The sequence below is a fragment of the Hemicordylus capensis genome, chromosome 4 (genome assembly GCF_027244095.1).
Source record: "Hemicordylus capensis ecotype Gifberg chromosome 4, rHemCap1.1.pri, whole genome shotgun sequence".
In the NCBI taxonomy this organism is placed as follows: Eukaryota; Metazoa; Chordata; class Lepidosauria; order Squamata; family Cordylidae; genus Hemicordylus; species Hemicordylus capensis.
The window spans coordinates 243,806,759-243,825,811 of NC_069660.1; the positions used below are offsets into that span (position 1 = coordinate 243,806,759).

Below are 19,053 nucleotides of genomic sequence, written 5' to 3' on the forward strand. Positions count from 1 at the left end.
GCACTTTGCAGCTCATGCCAGAGCAGGCAACCAAGGACCCCACCAGGGAATTCTGCTTTCTGCTACCTTCCTTTTCACCATTTGTGCTGCTTACGGGAACCCTAGAAATAGGGTTGACATCTGAAGAACGCTTAGCTGATTCATTGTATGAGTTTGTAGTCAATTTATTAATCAATTAATCATTGTATGAGGTTATAGTCAATTTATTAATCAGTTAAAGTGTTTTCAAAAGTATTTTAATTGGTTTTAATTGTTTAGTTGTTTTTGAATTGTTTTTATATTGTTTTAGCACTGTGTTTTGAATTGTGTATTTTTATGTCTTTTTAAAGTTGTTGTACACCACCCAGAGCCTTTGGATGTGGCAGTACATAAATGTAATTAATTAATTAATTAATTTAATTACATCTCCACTCATTTATATATAAGAAAGCAATCATTCTCAAGGGGGAAAAACAGATTTTGTCTGCTTTTATATGATGAACAGCTGTCATACCATCATCTTCTTAGATATATTCTTTCTTCACTCATACACAGGAAGGAATGCCTCTTCCAAGATGGCACTTGCTACTTGCAGGGGTTTTTTTACAAGTAGTTATATTAAAAATAAATTTAATTTTTTAAAGGATCTGCTGCCTGGTTAATATTTTTAGTCTCTCAGGATGTTTTAGTTTATGAACCTAACTAATAAGGTTTGAAGCCATAACAAGAAGTATTTTCTATGACAATCTAGTAAAGATAAATCTTCATTTAAGTTGATAACAGTGTTTTTATCATTTTTAGTGCAGACAGAGTTACAGTCACCGCCATTTGATATCAAACATTTGGCACAGCTGGATTGTGCAAGAAAGGAGTATCTGGTCCTATAGATATATAATGGAATTGTGAATTATGCATGATCCTGAACATATACTTATTTGTTTTTTGGACATATTTGCAATTTCCCATAAAACATACTTTTTAAAAAACGTTTTCTTTATTTCAACTAAGTAATACAACTAAAATTCATATATCGTTAAAAAACTAAAAATAAACCCCACAAAGATATAAATAAAACCCCTCCCTCCTGATAGAAAGAAGTGGAGAGACCAAGCAAACAAAAGATTTAAAAAGCACTCTTCTTTTTTAAAAACATCTTCAAAACTAATTTAATTCATCAAAATTAGATCAAATTGCAACAAATTCCTCTTCTTTTCCAATTCCATTTCACTGATAAAACAACTTGTTCACAGGGACAACTTCCCTAACCCTTGGTTATCTGTGGTTACCAAAAAAAGTGCTGAGTTTGGGGCTTTCTCCCTCCAGTTTATTGTCCCTGTGTTTTACCAGCACCAAGGCTATCATGATCCAATATCTTAGAGACATTGAGTATCAATTCCTTGTCTCCTTAGCGAATAGATGCTGCTCTCCCATATATCTTGGTATTTCCCTCCCTGCTCAAAATCATCCTGTTAAATATCTCTGCATGCTCCCTCTGGTTAAATTGAGGTCAACCTTTGCAAGAGTCAGGCTGAATGTTTTACCCACTGCCTTGCTCCTTAGAAGGTTTTGCAAGGATTCCCCTGTTTCGGGGCTATGTTCTTGTGGAGAGGGCTGCTTAGAAACAGTTGCTCATGTGCTTTCGTACTGCCCTCTGTTCTGCGACTCAAGGAAAGAATCATTGACCCCTCTATTTGATCAGTTCCCAGGCAGGCCTGACTCATTTTATCTTAATTTATGTCTTGCTGATGTTAATGTGGGTATTACTAAACTGGTTGCTAAATTTTTATATGGGGCTATGAAACTGACCTCTCGTCATGGGGTTTTATGAGGCTGAGTGTGTATCTTTTAGTTATTTTATGCTGTATATTTATTTATGGTAACAGTCCAAAGTTTTAATTTTTGATTGAAACTTGTTCACACTGTGCTAAGGAACACATATCATAATCCATGACTGTTTATTTATTTATTTATTTAATTTATTTATTTATATTAAAACATTTTAATACCACCCAAAGCTTACATCTCTGGGTGGTTCACAACAGAATAAAAACAAAGTAAAACATTCATTAAGACAAAAATGGGGGGGGGGGGAGACACACACATCACAGCAATCCAAAAATTTCAAAACAATATTCCAAGACAGCATTAAAACCATTAAAACAGCATTAATTAAAAGCCTGGGTGAAGAAATGTGTTTTTAAAGACTTTTAAAAAGCTGTCAGAGATGGGGAGGCTCTTATTTCACTAGCTAGTGCATTCCAAAGCCTTGGGGCAGCAGTGGAGAAGGCCCGTCCCTTTATCCTTCCAATTTGGTATCACAATCCTTTTGGCAATTCCCCATGCTCAAAAAATCCATTTCTCTTGATATATAGATAAATCCCATACTTTGAGGACACACCCCAAAAGGACATGAACATCATTAGCAACCAAACATTGCTACATAGTCATATTAACAATTCTATGAGTTTCTAACCAAAACAATGCAACAACAGAACAAGCTCCGACCATGTGTGTGAGTGTTCCCTCCTGTAATTTGCATCGCCAGCATCTGGGAGTCTGCAACCAAGCTTTTCTAAACATTCTATGTGGTTTCCAATAAGTACGAAACAGGAGCTTCTGCTGCATTAACTTCACTTTGAAGGTGAAAGAAGCATATTTTACTGCTTTCAGGGCCACTTGCCATTTATTTAAAAGAATAGGACACTCAAGTTCACAGAGTTCGCATATGTAATTAATATCAATCTTATCTATCACTCTAAATTTTTGATGAAGAAAAGTTACTGATTTAGATACATCCTTTAAATGTTCCAAATTTAATAATAAGGATGTAGTTTCTGAGGCAGCAATTCTGAGGTTCAAAAAGCTCAGTTAGCAAATGTTTAAGCTGAACCAACTGCTGATTAGCCATCTGTGATAATTCAAATTCAGACCTCAAACTATTAAAAGATTTAAAAACAAAATCAGATGAAATAAGCTAATCCAATGTATTAAGGCCTTGGGAAGCCCAATTAACTCCAAAAAAAAGGATTTATAAGAAATTTTTACCCTTGTATTTCCCCAAACCGCTAGCCTATCATGCATATAGGGATTAAAACCCTATCTATGCCCCAAAATTATCTATATATCTCTTGTAACATAAAGTACAGACGAAAATACATATCCACAAACAAACACTGAACCTAATACCTGCCAAGGTTTTGTTGGAACCACATAATAATGCTCAAGTTGTTGCCAACGTTAAACTGAAACCTGTTCCCCAGTCCATCCCACTACAGAAGCTAAAATATAAGCCCAATGGTAAACTTGAAAATGTGGGAAATTAAACCCATCTTCTCTCACCGGCAATTTTAATTTACCAAGAGAAAATTTAGGAAGGCCTCCTTTACACAAAAACTCGCTCACCAATCTATATACCCTCTTAAAAAAGAAAATGGGTATAAACATTGGAAGACCTCTTAAAATATATATGAGCCTAGGCAATACATTCATCCTATATAATAAAACCCTAAGGTACCTGCGTCCATGTCTCCTGCGTCCGTGTCTCTGGCGGGTGTTCTGCGCATGCGTGGGCTCCAGGGGGCGCCTGATTGGTCCTGGCGGCACACCCGGGAGAACAGCGGCAGCGGCGGTGGCCATGGCCGGGGAGCCAGGTGGGCCGGGCCGGGCCGCAGAGGCGAGGCGGCGGGCCTGGCCGGGCCGCGGAGGCGAGGTGGCAGGCCTGGCCGGGCAGGGCCGCGGAGGCGAGCCGGCAGCTGCGGCGGCGGTGGAAGCGAGCCGGCGGCCGCAGTGGGGAAGGCGAGCCGGCGGCCGCAGCGGCGGCGAAACTCTTCTAGCGCCCGTTAATGGAACGGGCTTAATGACTAGTTTTAACAATATTTTTCTTACTCCAAATACTTAGAGAAATCTTAGACCACCTATTCAAATCATTTTTCATCTGCTCCAAACACCTTGAAAATTTTAAATTAACCATTTGTGATAATTTTATAGCCACTACAATACTTAAACAAAAGAAAAAATCTAAAAAGATAAACTAAAACCCCATATCTTATATTTAGCCATACGATCCTTCAAACCCAAAGGCTTTGCCTATGATTTAACACAATTAATTGAATAACCAGATACAAAACATTGCAAGTTCTAATGTGGATACAATTATGTGGCTTCAAAATCCCTGCCTTGTGCTTTTTGTGTCTATGGTGGATTATAAGTAGTAGTAGTAGTAGTAGTAGTAGTAGTAATAAAAAGAAGAAACTGTTTGAGAAGTTGTTCTGAATTGTCTTGCATTGTAAATAGATATATCTGATAATCACACAGCTCTGTTTTTCATTAGAAAAGTGATTACTTCATATATATTTGTCATTTGAACATGACAGCACTTCCTAGTGAATAAGCACATACAACCGCAGTTGATGCATGACTCCTGATATTAACTGAGACAACTTAAAGTGAAAGTGTTTTTTAAAGAAACTCGCCTTTTTAAGCAGAGACAACTATAGCACAAGCCTCTCCATCAGCATGGCATAATGTTGTACAGTCATACAATTAATGGATGCCAATTTCCGCAAAATGTCCCAACAGTTTTTGTTCCTTTGCTGAATAAAGAACAACCAACCATCATGTAATTTAAATATTTTTTTAAAAAAATAGCAAAACAAGGAAATGTATTCTGTTTCAAGAAATCATCGTGCTCAACCCTAGATTCAAAATTCCTTCCACAAGGCACAAATCAATGTAATTAAGTATATACACAACAATATTATAACTATTAAAATATTTACATCCCTTCTCCCCATAGCTAGTTGTTCCACAAGGCACAAATCGTTATAATTACAAAGGCACAAATCAGTGTAATTTTAAAAAACTTACTTAAATATTTTGTTCTTAGACACTATTTCTCTCACCAGATGTGAAATGTTATGGAAGGGTTTTTGTTTTGGCTTTGATTTCGCATGTCTGCTATTAAGCATACATACAAATTTGTGCAGACTAATCAATTCAGTTAAGGCTAACTCTCTCTATTCATTGATATAGATATCACAACAAAGGCAATGAAACTAACTTGCATGCTTAGATAATCTTGTAGGGTATGATATAATATACAATCACCTATGTTGTACATAAGGATTGGATGTGGTCAGATTGGCTAGCTCTGCTATTCTTTTTTAAACAGGCCACAATTCAGAAGAGTCAGAGGCCCCATCCTGACATAATGCCAAACCAGAGGTAAACGTGCCAGAGGTTTGAGTTTGTGATTGTCCAAAAGCGTGAAGCCACCGTTTCGTCACACAACTGAAGATCTATTTTTGCTCCCAAACCTGAATTTGAACCCTTATTTTATAGTGAGGTTCGCTGCTGAAACCTGAGGTTAGAAGGCAGCATTGTGGCACCCAAATTCTGCCACCACTATAACCTGGGTTTCATGTGCAAGCTCCTCCCACCACCATAGAGAGACGGGTTCAGAGCAGCCCATAAATGCATCCATCCTAGGGTGGCTGTGTTTCTCACTGGCTGACTCTTGGAGATGATGTCTCGCCCTCTGCTGTCTTCTTGCTCCTCCTGCAGCTGCTTGCCAACAGGGATGCCACATCTATGCAGTTCCTGCATTTAAAGGGATGGAATGGCATTGGGGGAAACATGCTTTACATAAAAGAAGGAGAATAGACATGCATGCAAGGAGCCCTTTCACTGACCGGTTTCCAGTTGGGTGGGTAGACAAGGAGAGACCAGGGATAAATCCTACATCCCAGGCGAATCAGTATCGGCTGGGCCTAGCACTTGGACACTCAACGTGGCCCAGACTACTACTACTTTTGAAGTATGGAAGGGTTGGGTGGAAGGGGAAAGGTGTGGAGTATGAGTTCTATTGTTAACCAGTGTTGCCAAATCAGCTTATCTGATCTGGAGGGCCAGAGCTGGTTGTCTGGTACCCCTTTCCCCTCAAATAAATCTTTAAACTGCATATATCATAAACTGCTTCCTCATCATTTTCAGACCAAAGCTTTGCTCAAGATTAATACTAATAGACTGCTTCTCCACTTCCCTACCAACCTGTACAAAAAATAGAACAATACTACAAAAAATAAAGGGGCAACTCCTAAGTAATCTTGACCTATTCCTAGCAATCTCATCCATCCATCCATCCATCCATCAGCACTCATAAATGGGATAGGGATGGCAGTTTATCATCTATGGCATGATTCCCGGCTCTACAGATTAACTACAGTTTTGTCTACCCAAGGTTTCACGCTATGTACAAACCAGGCCATAGACCATATTAGGGAGAGATGAAAGAACACAGGATGGTTTTGGCTCCACACTTTGTGAAAGGGTGGGCTGTTTGTTTTTGTTTTTTACCTGCTCTGACACTATAGCACAGGGATTCCCAACATGTGGCACTCCAGATGTTGCTGAACTACAGGTCCCATCACCCCCAGCTATAATTTATTATCTGGAGATGATGGGAGTTGTAGTACAGCAACATCTGGAGTACCACAGGTTGGGAAGGAACCCCTGCTATAGCATGTCTATGGAGACGCAGGGGATTGCTAATATTTCCGAAGGCAGTGCCTTGTGCTGCATGATATGCTGTTTCTCAGGCTTTCCAGGAATGACTATTAGAAAGTACAAAGAGCTTCAGTGGGGAGAATAAGTCTGAAAAGCCCCTATTTGTGCTCTTTGAGTCTCAGCCAATATATTAGTACAATTGTTATTATAATTTGTTGATCAAGCCACCTAATGGCGTAGCAGGAAATGACTTGACTAGCAAGCCAGAGGTTGCTGGTTTGAATCCCCGTTGGTATGTTTTTAAGGAGGAGAGCTGGTCTTGTGGTAGCAAGCATGACTTGTCCCCATAGCTAAGCAGGGTCTGCCCTGGTTGCATCTGAATGGGAGACTTGATGTGTGAGCACTGCGAGATATTCCCCTCAGGGGATGAAGCCGCTCTGGGAAGAGCAGAAGGTTTCAAGTTCCCTCCCTGGCTTCTCCAAGATAGGGCTGAGAGAGATTCCTGCCTGCAACCTTGGAGAAGCCACTGCCAGTCTGTGAAGACAATACTGAGCTAGATAGAACAATGGTCTGACTCAGTATATGGCAGTTTCCTATGTTCCTATGTACTCAGGGTTTTCCTCTCTTTTTTATGAATTCAGCTTGCGGGGTTTTTGCCTAGTGTAATCCTGAGTGTATTTATTGCATTTTATTATACCTTGCCCTGCCTCTGAATAGATTACAGTGACATATGGATCCTGAGTGATCTCCCATCCAGAGTTTACATGCTTAGTTTCAGCAGTGGCCCTGAATCTTGTATCTTCAGAAGATTCGCACAGCTGGCCTATTAGAAATCTGATGCAAGTGGAATGAAGGACTTTACTTCAGCATGTTTGGACAGGAGAAGGATACTTGCCACTCGACTTTCCAGAAATAAAATTCCATGATTCTGTTTTAGTTTGACGTCAGAGAAAGTATTTTCTTGATGTAAAGTATTACAGTTTGACTTTTCTTTATAGAAAAAAAAAATGTTGATTCCAACTTTAGTGCAGCTTCTAGTTAGCATTCTGAATATGAACTTGGCTTCCTGAGCTTACAGACATTTGATGGCAGCAGGGAGAATTGTGGTTATTCAGGAAGCTAAGAAGGAATTAGTATTCTTCACATTGTTGGGAAGCTACATGCCAGTGCCTTAATAAAGAATTTTGCTGGTGCAACACTGTTAAAGTGATTCACTGGAGAGAAATAACCCTTATACTTTCCTCTTTAAAAGAGGTTTTCCAAATGCTATCAAGGATGATTCACAAAATTTGTGCTGCTAACTTCAACAACCCCTTCCTTTGCACCCATTATAAATAACCATGTTTTACTATTTAGTTTGCTTTCCCTCTGGTAGTGTTAGGAAGAATAAGAACTAAGCAAGCTGAATGTCAGTTGCTCCACACTACCAGTAGCAGAAGTTGTTGTTTCAGGCTAAATGTGGAAAGTCCCAAGATGTGGACTGAGGGCAGTGGTAGCTGTAGAACTCTGTGCCCCTGAGGCAGGGAACAAAATGCCACCCCCGTGCATGCACCCTCCTCCCCCTCTTTTAGCAGGGGGCAGGAGGCCATGTTGCTCCCTCGCTGCCAGCCCAATAATCTGTTGCCTGATGTGACTGCCTCACCTCGCTTCATGGAAGGGTCACCCCTGTCTGCAGTTACATGCTGCTGTGACCTCACTAAAAGTCTTGGTCAGATCTGTGCTTAGATAGATGACACACCTGGAACCCTTGTATACGCCATCTTGAATTCCATGACAGAAGAAAGGTGAGATATACATGTCGGGGAGCTGCCAACCGCCTCCCCCCGTGGCCACTATGACAGCTGTTACTAATTTTTGAACAAATTTAGCATACAGTAGAGGCTTCAAACTGGGCCCAAACCAGCTCGGTTCAGCCTCGAACCGAACCGGGTCCAATTTGAATTTGAACCACCTTAACTTGAGCTGGTTTGCACATCCCTAAACATTTGAAAGGGGCTTTAGTAATGCTGAATGCTACATTCATTCACTTAGCACTACTGCATTACATTAAGCATTACAGCATTACTGATGAAAAAGGCACAACTGGATAAACTAGTTAAGTTTCTACTTCAAAAGTGGTTGTATAAATAAGAACTACACCTTGAAAAGGGAATTAAAGTTATTTCTGTGTGCTGAGATGAGCTTGGTGATTAGAGAGAAAGACTACATTAAAAATAAAATGCAGTTTATATGAGTTATATTGTTTTCCTGTCCAGGTTGGCTGGAGTGGAGAAGTAGATGGATAGGTTATTGAGCTATTGCTATTAGTGTTTCATTATTGTTTGTAATTCTATTAAAACCAACAGAAAACTTAATTTAAGAATTGAAGTTGATTTCAGAAATACTACTCTTAGAGTCTAATGGGTAATTACTATAAGTCAAATTGTAATATTTTATGTTCTTTGTGTTGTAGTAAATCCTGATGTTCTGGAAAACTAGGCCAGAAAGCTGAGATACTTTGAATAATGAATAATAGGAACAAACTGCATTTGAAATGGATGCCCACTACTTTTTGCCATTTCGCTGAGTATCTCCTAATAGTGTTTTATGATTTTAAGCAGATTCTGTAGTAGTTCTGATGGGCGCCTGCTCCTTAATATAAAATGCTACAGTCTTTCCCTACATGATTTAATGTAGTCAGGACTAGAAGTAATGTCCTTAAAGTGGATAAAATTCAATTAGAAATGTAACTGTAGAGTTCTTTCCCTAATTAAGTATTCACAAGTGTGTGATTTGTTTTCATTTAAGGGCTAGTTCCAGAAATGTTGCCAGCATGGAGTAGTCACTTAAGTTCAGTGAATGCAGTTGAATGGGACATGTGACTATGTACTACTTGATATAAACAAAAACAATGATGACTCTTGTGGCATCTTAAAGTTGAACAGAGTTCTCATGGCAAGAGTTCACTTCATCAGATGCATAAAGGGCTATCCACAGGTTGCAGGTATATATCTTAGATAAATAGATATAGGTAGGTAGATATATTCATGGTTCTAAAGAAAAAAATGGTAAGCTGTAGCCAAATAGCCATGAAATGCAAGAAGTACAAGGGTCATGCATTACATAGTATGTGTGTGTGCATGTCTGTACACATTTACATGCTTTTGTATGAATGACTGTATGTGTTTATTTTAAATGTGAACCTAGTTACTGGACCACTCAACTAGAAAGTATAAATTGTGTGTACTGCTATACAAGTATTGAATATGTGTGATGAAATGTGCCCAGGTACATATCAATTTCTATATACTGTACTATACTTAGTGTACATACATACAACATATTCATTTGTTTTGTTTTGTTTTGTTTAAAATATTTATATCCCACCCCTACAAAACACCACTGCTCAGGGCCTTTCACAAAAACAGTGAGACAAATCCATTATAAAAACAAAATAAAACAGAAAAAAAATAACTGTCTATTTATGAATAGCTTGTGAGGGGGAGTGAGTGACACACTGGGGACGGGACTTCCAGACTCACTTTAGACAGCATAAACAAGGATGTCATCTGAAGGGGGCTTATGAGAGTCTACTAATCTTGCCCAGAATTGTTTTCCAGGATTTTCTCCAAGTTCCTTTCCTCTGCAACGTTGGAACAGTTGCTGTTAGGAGCAGGGCTTTTACTGCAATGGCCTCAAGACATTAAAATAAATTCCATGAGGAAGCACAGGGCTATTCGTTCCTCACTGCCTTCTAGAAGTGTTATAAAGCCCATATATTCCAGAAGAGGATCCAGATTTATTCCAGGTTCTTCTTTTTCTGCTGTTCCTTTTAATTTTTATTGGTGCTTTTGGTTTTATTTTACTGCTCTTATACGATTTTTATGTGAGCTGACTGGAGCAGTAGAAAGCAGCTGGCTAATATTTTCAATAAAATTATAACTCATATTTCAGTGAGGAGGAATAGAAATGAGGGAATTCTCTGGAAGCTTGCATATAGTCAATATTTAAATCGCAAAAATATATGTTAAGAGGACAGTGTGATTTTGCACTAATAATTAATTCATAGTTATTACAAATTACAATTATTCCAGTTCTATCCATATAGCAAAGAGATTTGTTCCTTCTGAATGCATACTTCATTGCAGCGACCCATTTCATGGGTTGTAATAATAGTATGTATTGTTACATACTATTTTGTGTGTGACTCGGAAAGTTCTTACGCCCAAATGAACTGCTTTGGATTCAACAGAACTCCATTAATAGAAATGCATTCATGAAACCACCGAGAAGCTCAAAGCACTGCTCTTCACAAAACCTGTGTGCGACTAGCAGTCAGTTTACACCCATCAGGAATCAAGTGGAGACTGCTGGAAATGGCCTTTACAGGATGACTTCCTGCTGATACAGGCCTAAATGTTCAGCACTGCTTTCAGTAACCTGCTTCTGCTTCATGTGGAGACCATCCCTGCCAGTAGCAGTCTCCTTCAGGAATCAGTGGTGCTGGGGCTGGCAAAAGGGAAAGCAAATAAGAGATGGAAGCTAGTTCACCACTCAACTGCTTTGGAATGTTAGAGAATGTTCTAAATGCTAGAAGTCATAATGAGCCAACTGACATTGGCTAAATGTAGGATGGGGTTAGCAGAAGTTATGACCATAAACAGAGAAGGCTAAGAAGTAATTTTCTTCTAACAGTTCTTTCAATGTTTCTGTGTGTTCTTGCAATGTCACTTTGGAACTTTGCAATAGGGAATGGTCTGCTGCTCCCCAGTGTTGGAAATTCTCTGTGGTGAGAGAATCCCTTTCTCATTATAGCAGAGTGCACAAAGGCACAACACAGCGGATTTAGTTAGGCATGCGGGTATGCTGAGAGTAAAGTAACTTGGAGCCAATTCATAGTTTCAAATCAATATAAAAGGCATTTATTAAGGAACTCCATTCTAGATAGGAAAGTGAGGAGTTAGGATCTCTAATCTATCTATCTAGCTGGATGCAGATGGATTCTGCATCTTCTCTGCACACATGGTGCAGGGAGAGGAGCTTGCCATGTTGCAAGGTAGAAGGGCAGGTAGGGAAGAGAGGAGAGGAAGGAAGTTAGTCCCTGAGATTAGCAATCTACATATCAAAGGGATAGTATCAGAGCAGTGGAGAAGGGATGACCAATGTCTTGACCCTCTAGCCCTCTGACTCACTAGTCTGTCCTCCACTGTCTGAGACGAGACAGCGCAAAGTCCTTAACTTCCAACACCCAGCGTGGAGGGGTGGGGGCAGGCTTTTTGCCCCAGCCTTTGGAAAGGCACAATGCACGAGTTGCTCAGTCACTGGCTGGAGGGCCTTCTGGGGGCAGGGCTCGGGCTATCAATGCTGCTCCTGGCCCGCCTCAAACTCAATCCTTTCTCAGGAAGTAACGAGAGAGGATAGATCTCATTGCTTCCCTGGAGCTTCTGAGGACCTATTTGTTCAGTTCTGGCTCGCAATGGTGTCTGGCAGCATCCAAAGCGGCCCGGGAGTGTGGGCAGAGGCAACAATGACTCTGCCACCGAGAGAGGCGGTTTGGGGTGGAGTTTGGAGCCCCTCTTCTGTCCCCTTGTTGCCCAACAAGGGTGTGTGTAGGAATGGAGGGACTTATGGGGTACGTTCATGGTTGGTGGGAGGAATGCAGTGGCCTTTGTGGGCCCCCTCCCTCCACCGACTGGAGTAGGTCCCAGGGCCTAAGTTGGGACTGCCTATTACTACTATGAACCTTTATATACTGCCTTTTAACCGAGATTTCAGGGCGGTTTGCACAAGAAAATAAATTATACACTAGTAGGATGGTCCCCTGTCTCCAAGGGGCTCACATTCTAAAAATATGGGGCAGACACCAGCAACAGCCACTGGGAGGATGCTGTGCTGGGGTTGGGTAGGGCCAGGTGCTCTCCCTCTGTTCAATATAAGAGAATCACTTTAGGGGTGTTTGCTCAGTTTGAGTGTTATTCGCTCAAATAGACACTTTAGAGCAGGCCAGCTCAACTTCGGCCCTCCTCCAGATGTTGGACTACAGCTCCCATAATCCCTTGCTATCGGCCACTGTGGCTGGGGATTATGGGAGTTGTAGTCCAAAAACAGCTGTGGGGGGTCTAAGTTGAGCAGGCCTACTTTAGAGGCATCTATTTGATAGATAGTGTGGTATAGGGGTTAGAGTGTTGGACTAGGACCGGAGAGACCCGAATTCGAATCCTCATTCAGCCCTGCTGCTTGCTGGGTGACTCTGGTCCAGTCACATCTCTCTCAGCCTAACCTACCTCTCAGGATTGTTGCACAAAGAAACTTAACTGGGTATACCGCTCTGGGCTCCTTGGAGGAAAAGTAGAATACATATTTTAAAATAAGTAAAATGAGTTAGCAGGGAATAATTGGGTACAATATTGATTTCTGGGAGTGATGAGTGGTCCTGTGCAGTCTTTGTGTGTGTGGTTGGGGGTGTTATATTCCTTGTGCCTCTTGTTGCGAGCAGGGCATTTAACAGCTTAGTTGAGGCTTCAGCTTTGTCTGCAGCATTGAGCCGGGCATGTATGCCACCTAAGACGGCCACATTGTAGTCTTCTTTTGCATTCCAAACACAGTAAGAGTTTATAGAAGAAGGAAGATCTTCTCAGAATACTTCAAGAATTATTGCCTGGAGGAAACTGTGTTCTTAATTTGCTATTTCTGAACTTCAGCAGCATCGCTAGTTACAATGTACTGAATATGAAGAGATGAGAAACAAGGGAATCAAGGCAATGACAGCATTAGAGTACTTGGTCTAGTTCTAATTGTGGTATTAAACTTGTGCCTGTGCTAGATCACATACAAAATAAATTCCCAGCACATAGAAAACTGGATCTCAGGAAGAAACTATGTAGACTGGCCTAGTTAACATGCTACTTTTCTATATGTGAGGCATTATATTTTTATAAAGAGTGGGTCCTCACCTGCCATTTGAACTGTTGTAACTCAGACACACATTTATCACCTCACTGTGAATTAGGCCCTAGTATTAACGACCTTCCTAATGAAATCAATTTCCTCTGCCTTCTCAGTATGCTGCTGAAAAAACTTAGGAGTCATAACAGCAAGGACATTATTGACAGTAGAATGGAAACAAATCTGCATCTAATATGGATTCTTAAGTTCAGTATCTATAGAATCTTTCTGCATCAGTATTTAACAATTGTAATCCAATGTATTAAGGGCCTTTTGGAATAAAAGTTTGGAGTTTGACTTTTTAAATATAATGTGTGCATTTTGATTTCAAGCAGTCATGGTTCCCTAACTGGATTTTGAGTTATCGATCTAATAATTGATACAATATGGCACATTAATTACCTAATATCCAGCCCACTCCCATCTACAGGACTGTCAATTTATGCTATTATTATTATTATTTTTACATTTATATCCTGCTCTTCCTCCAAGGAGCCCAGAGCAGTGTACTACATACTTGAATTTCTCTTTCACAACAACCCTGTGAAGTAGGTTAGGCTGAGAGAGAAGTGACTGGCCCAGAGTCACCCAGGTAGTTTTATGGCTGAATGGGGATTTGAACTCGAGTCTCCCCGGTCCTAGTCCAGCACTCTAACCACGACATCACGCTGGCTCTCTAATAGATATAAGCACGTAAACCAGAAGCTCGGCAGGAGTATAGCAGGGAATCATGGGAGTTGTAGTCCCACAGTAACTGGAGACCCAAAGTTGAGAACCGCAGCTCTAAATATTCAGCACTATCAGTGAGATTACAGATGGGTAGATTCCAGATGGTGTTGCTTGGAGATTGTTGCTTTTCAAAATGAGAGCTATTGCATGTGGTACTGCAGGGCTTCATTCTATCTTCAGTGCTAAACCACTGGCAGGGATATTCAGGGGATTTGGTGCAGGGTGTTATCAATATGCTAACACCCAAATCTATTTCTCCATGTCAACTTCATCAGGAAAAGACCTAACTTCCCTAAGCGCCTGCCTGGAAGCGGTAACGGGCTGGATGAGGGAGTGTTTCTTAGTGTTTAACTTTTATTGATAACTTTTAATTTTAATTTTTTAAAAAATCATTTTAATTGTGGTTTTAGCCTGTTCTATATGTTTTTTAATTAGTTTTTAAAATTGTTCTATATTGCATCCATTTTATTAATGTTATAAGCCATCCCAGCAGTAGTGAACTGGAGAGGCAGGGTATAAATATTTTAAATAAGTAAATGGGGGAGGAGCCAAGATGGCAATGAGTTAACAGTTTTGATACCCTTCTCTCCCACTAACAATGCTAGAATTTCTGCCTGGTTTAAATTTATTGATTTTTTAAAACTTTTATCTAGATTTCTAGAAACTTTTAGTAGTTGGGCTTTTATTTGGATGCCTTTTTGCTCTTATCTGGAGTGTTAATTCCAGTATTTGGTAAGCAAGCTGGCTGGATGTTACCTACGTGGGAGGAGGCGTTTTGACTATTAACTGCTGGAGCCTGCTAAAATCTAGATATACCTTAATTGAAGAGTATGGAGAATTTTTTTAAAAAGGCAAAGTTCTCCATCAGAATCACAGATGTGATTCTCAAAGCTGTGAAGCAGATAAAAATAGATCAGCTTTTGCAACACAAGGTGTCTGTGAGTATATTAAATCCTTTTCCCACCATGAAAAGATATGAAGTGCTGGAGCCGGAGAGACTCTCTATTATAGAGGCTCCACCTGTTATCACTGGGTGGGGGCTTAGGAGTGAGGAGTTACCATCAAGAATGGACAAAGCTGAGACTATGAACCCCTATCCTATGTTCAGAGAGTAAGGAATGCCCTATGCCCTTGAGACCACTTCAGGTTTCCTGGCAAAATATGCTCTTCTCATGGCCCAGACAGGAATATATTTACTAGAGAAGTTGAACATTCTTGGCCAAAAGGTGGATCAGTTAAAAGAATTGTTTGAGGCATATGTGCAAATATCTGTAAATAATACAGAATATTGGCAGTGCACCAGAGTTATGCACTGTCTGATGATGAGATAAAATGTAGGTCAAGTATAAATAAGACATGCTAGCTGGGCTGGACACAGCATCTGCACCTCTAGTTCTCCCCCCACTGCTATTTTCTTTTCACCCCCACCCACCGCCACTGTTTTCTTTGCCTGCTTGCCCCCCGCCTTTGTTGTTTTCTCCCCTGCCCACCACCACCATTTCTCCCTCCGCCCGGCCACCACCACTGCCACCATCTTCTGACCGCCCACCCACCCGGAAGCAAGCCTGTCTGGCAATACCACTTTCCTCTTCCCCTGCCGGCAGCTCACAAACTCTCACGAGAGCTGCCATGCATGGGATTAGCAACGAGTATTTATTTATTTATTTATTTATTTATTTCATTTATTGATTTCTATGGGATTAGTGACTAGGGTATTTATTTATTTATTAGATAGATAGATAGATAGATAGATAGATAGATAGAGAGAGAGAGAGAGAGAGAGAGAGAGAGAGATATTTCTATACCACCCTTCCAAAAGTGGCTCAGGGCAGTTTACACAGAGAAATAAAAAATAAATAAGATGGATTTCTTCACTTCAAACAAAAAATTTTAGAATCCCCCCACTCCCACTACCCCTTTACTGGTAAAGAGGAATCCTTGCCAGATTTACCTTTCCTGGTAGGGCTCTGAACTGGGCCCTAACTGGCCCTATCAGTTTGGTTTGTACCCAAACTGAACCAGACCTGGTTCGCTTCAAGGCCAAGCGAATCGAACCAAACTGAATTTGAGCCAGCTCGCACATCCCTAGTTTTGTCTCTTATGTGCTAAATGCTATACCTGTATTAAATAAAGGGAGAGCAAAAGGGAAACGTGGATTGTTTATTTCTACCACGTTGTGGGCTGAGGATGTTAAGCTCAGTTCTTATTTGTATTTTGCAGCAGTCTCACCTATTAAGTTTGATTGCTGCAGCTTGTTGATTATTAATGTTTATCACTCCCACCTCCACCCAAGGCCTGTGTCTTCTATTAAGGAGTTTTGAACAGAGTTGAGGCTTATATTATCAAACGCGTACTTGCCTTCCCTGATCAGTATCCTTCCCTTCCCAGTATCATTGGTAGAGATTTTAATGCCAGGCTGGGCCCCAACTATGCCTCCCTGTATGCAGACTACCAGGGATGGACTGTTCTTGCACCCTTAACCCGAATACTGGGAATCACAGAGATGGGCTCATAGAGTGCCCATCGGAGAGGGTAAATCCCCAATGCAATGTGCATGTCGCACATTGCATTGAGAGATATCCAGAGGCTGGAACAACAAGTTCCGGTCCTAGATTCCTCTGCCCTGCTCTGTGCTACATAGAACTGCTAGGAACAAGGCTGTCCATGTGGGCGTGCAGGAGGCATGCTGAAGCTGACCTGCTTGGTTGTCTGGGGGAGGGGGGAGAGGTACATGGAATGCAGCCTTACACACACACACACACACACACACACACACACACACACACACACACACTCCCCACATGCCCAGGGTGATCATAAGAATAACCCCACTGTATGTAACTTTGCTGGTTTTTGTCTGGCCTCAACAATGTATGGATTGTTCTTTATTTATTTGAATGGTCCTCCCAAAGATGTTACTGGATCCAGTAAGATTCCAAGAAGCTTGGAGGGATTCAGTATTGGCTTTGCCGGTGATCCTGTTGATGCCCTCGTTGAGAATTGGAACAACTTGCTCACCAGGGCAGTAGACACGATTGCTCCTAAGCGTCCCCTACGACTTCAAATTTGGCCCCTTGGTATACAGAAGACCTACGGGGGCTGAAGCGGCAAGGTAGGCAACTGGAGCGCAAGTGGAGAAAGACTCGAATCTGACAGATTGTGACATACAGGTGAAACTCGGAAAATTAGAATATTGTGCAAAAGTCCATTAATTTCAGTAATGCAAATTAAAAGGTGAAACTGATATATTAGACAGGCGCATTACATGCAAAGTGAGATAAGTCAAGCCTTAATTTGTTATAATTGTGATGTTCATGGCGTACAGCTCATGAAAACCCCAAATCCACAATCCCGGAAAATTAGAATATTACATGGAACCAAGAAGACAAGGATTGAAGAATAGAATTAGAATAGAATTGTCTCATATATCAGTTTCACCTTTTAATTTGCATTACTGAAATTAATGGACTTTTGCACGATATTCTAATTTTCCGAGTTTCACCTGTATGCTCAGGCAATACGTGTGGCAAAGAGGCAGTTCTTTTCTGCCCGTATTGCCTCTGCGAGTTCATGTCCAGTGGAGTTATTCAGGGTTGTGAGGGTGCTAGTATCTGCCCCCCCTCCCTTGAACCAGAATTTGGAGTCATCAGTTACCCATAGTGATGTCTTTAAAGAGTTTTTCGCAGATAAAATCTCTCGGATTTGGGCCTACCTAGATGGAGACTCCACAATTAATTTGATATCTGAGCTGGAGGTGCCCAACAACTCCTCTTATGTGATTCGACTGGATCGGTTTCAGTTTGTGACTCCTGAGGATGTGGACAAGCTGCTTGGAGCAGTGAGGCCTACCACTTGTTCTCTTAACCCTTGTCCAACGTGGCTTGTTCGATCTAGTCGAGAGGTTGTTGTAGACAGCCTAGTGGAAATCATAAATGCTTCTCTGAGGGAGGGCAGGATGCCTCCTTGTCTTAAGGAGGCAATCATTAGACCTCTTCTAAAGAAGCCTGCATTACATCCCTCAGAGTTGAGCAATTATAGGCCTGTTTCCAACCTCCCATGGCTGGGCAAGGTAATTGAGAGGGTGGTGGCCTCTCATCACCAGTTGGTCTTGGAGGGATCTGATTATCTAGACCCATTTCAGACTTGTTTTCGGGTGGGCTACGCAGTGGAGACTGCCTTGGTCGGCCTGATGGCTGATCTCCAATTGGCAATTGACAGAAGAAGTGTTACTCTGTTGGTCCTTTTGGATCTCTTGGCAGCTTTTGATACTGTCGACCATAGTATCCTTCTGGAACGTCTGAGGGAGTTGGGGGTGGGAGGCACTGTTTTACAGTGGTTCCGCTCCTACCTCTCGGATAGATTCCAGATGGTGTCGATTGGAGACTGTTGCTCTTCAAAATCTGAGCTTAAGTATGGTGTCCCTCAAGGCTCCGTACTTTCTCCAATGCTTTTTAACATCTACATGAAACTGCTGGGAGAGATCATCAGGGGATTTGGAGCTGGGTGTTACCAGTACACTGATGACACTCAGATCTACTTCTCCATGTCAACTTCTTCAGGAGCTAGAATATCCTCTCTAAATGCCTACCTGGAAGCAGTAATGGGCTGGATGAGGGAGAATAAACTGAAGCTGAATCCAGATAAGACAGAGGTACTTATTGTGTGGGGTCAGAACTCTAGAGATGATTTTGATCTCCCTTTTCTAGATGAGGTCACACTTCCCCAAAAGGAACAGGTTCACAGTTATGTAAGAAGGAGTCTAATGAGAGTGTGGGTAAAATATAAAAAATGGTTGGAATCTAAAACTCCATTATGGCTATCCCCGATTGAAGCTTTAGCACGTAAAGAGATAAATATGCAATCTGAATGGGGTACCTATAGGGATTTGTTATGTTTCCAAGAAAAGGGCTGCAAATT

General features: G+C 41.1%; 1 long non-coding RNA gene across 1 annotated transcript; it reads right to left on the bottom strand.

The window, feature by feature from the left end:
- Window positions 1-4,419: 4,419 nt before the first annotated feature.
- On the bottom strand, window positions 4,420-11,010 carry LOC128352938 (uncharacterized). The gene is made up of 2 exons (XR_008320721.1): window positions 10,005-11,010; window positions 4,420-5,577 (listed from the first exon to the last, which is right to left on the bottom strand). It is a non-coding gene; the product is annotated as an uncharacterized LOC128352938 (long non-coding RNA).
- Between the last annotated feature and the right edge of the window lie 8,043 nt (window positions 11,011-19,053).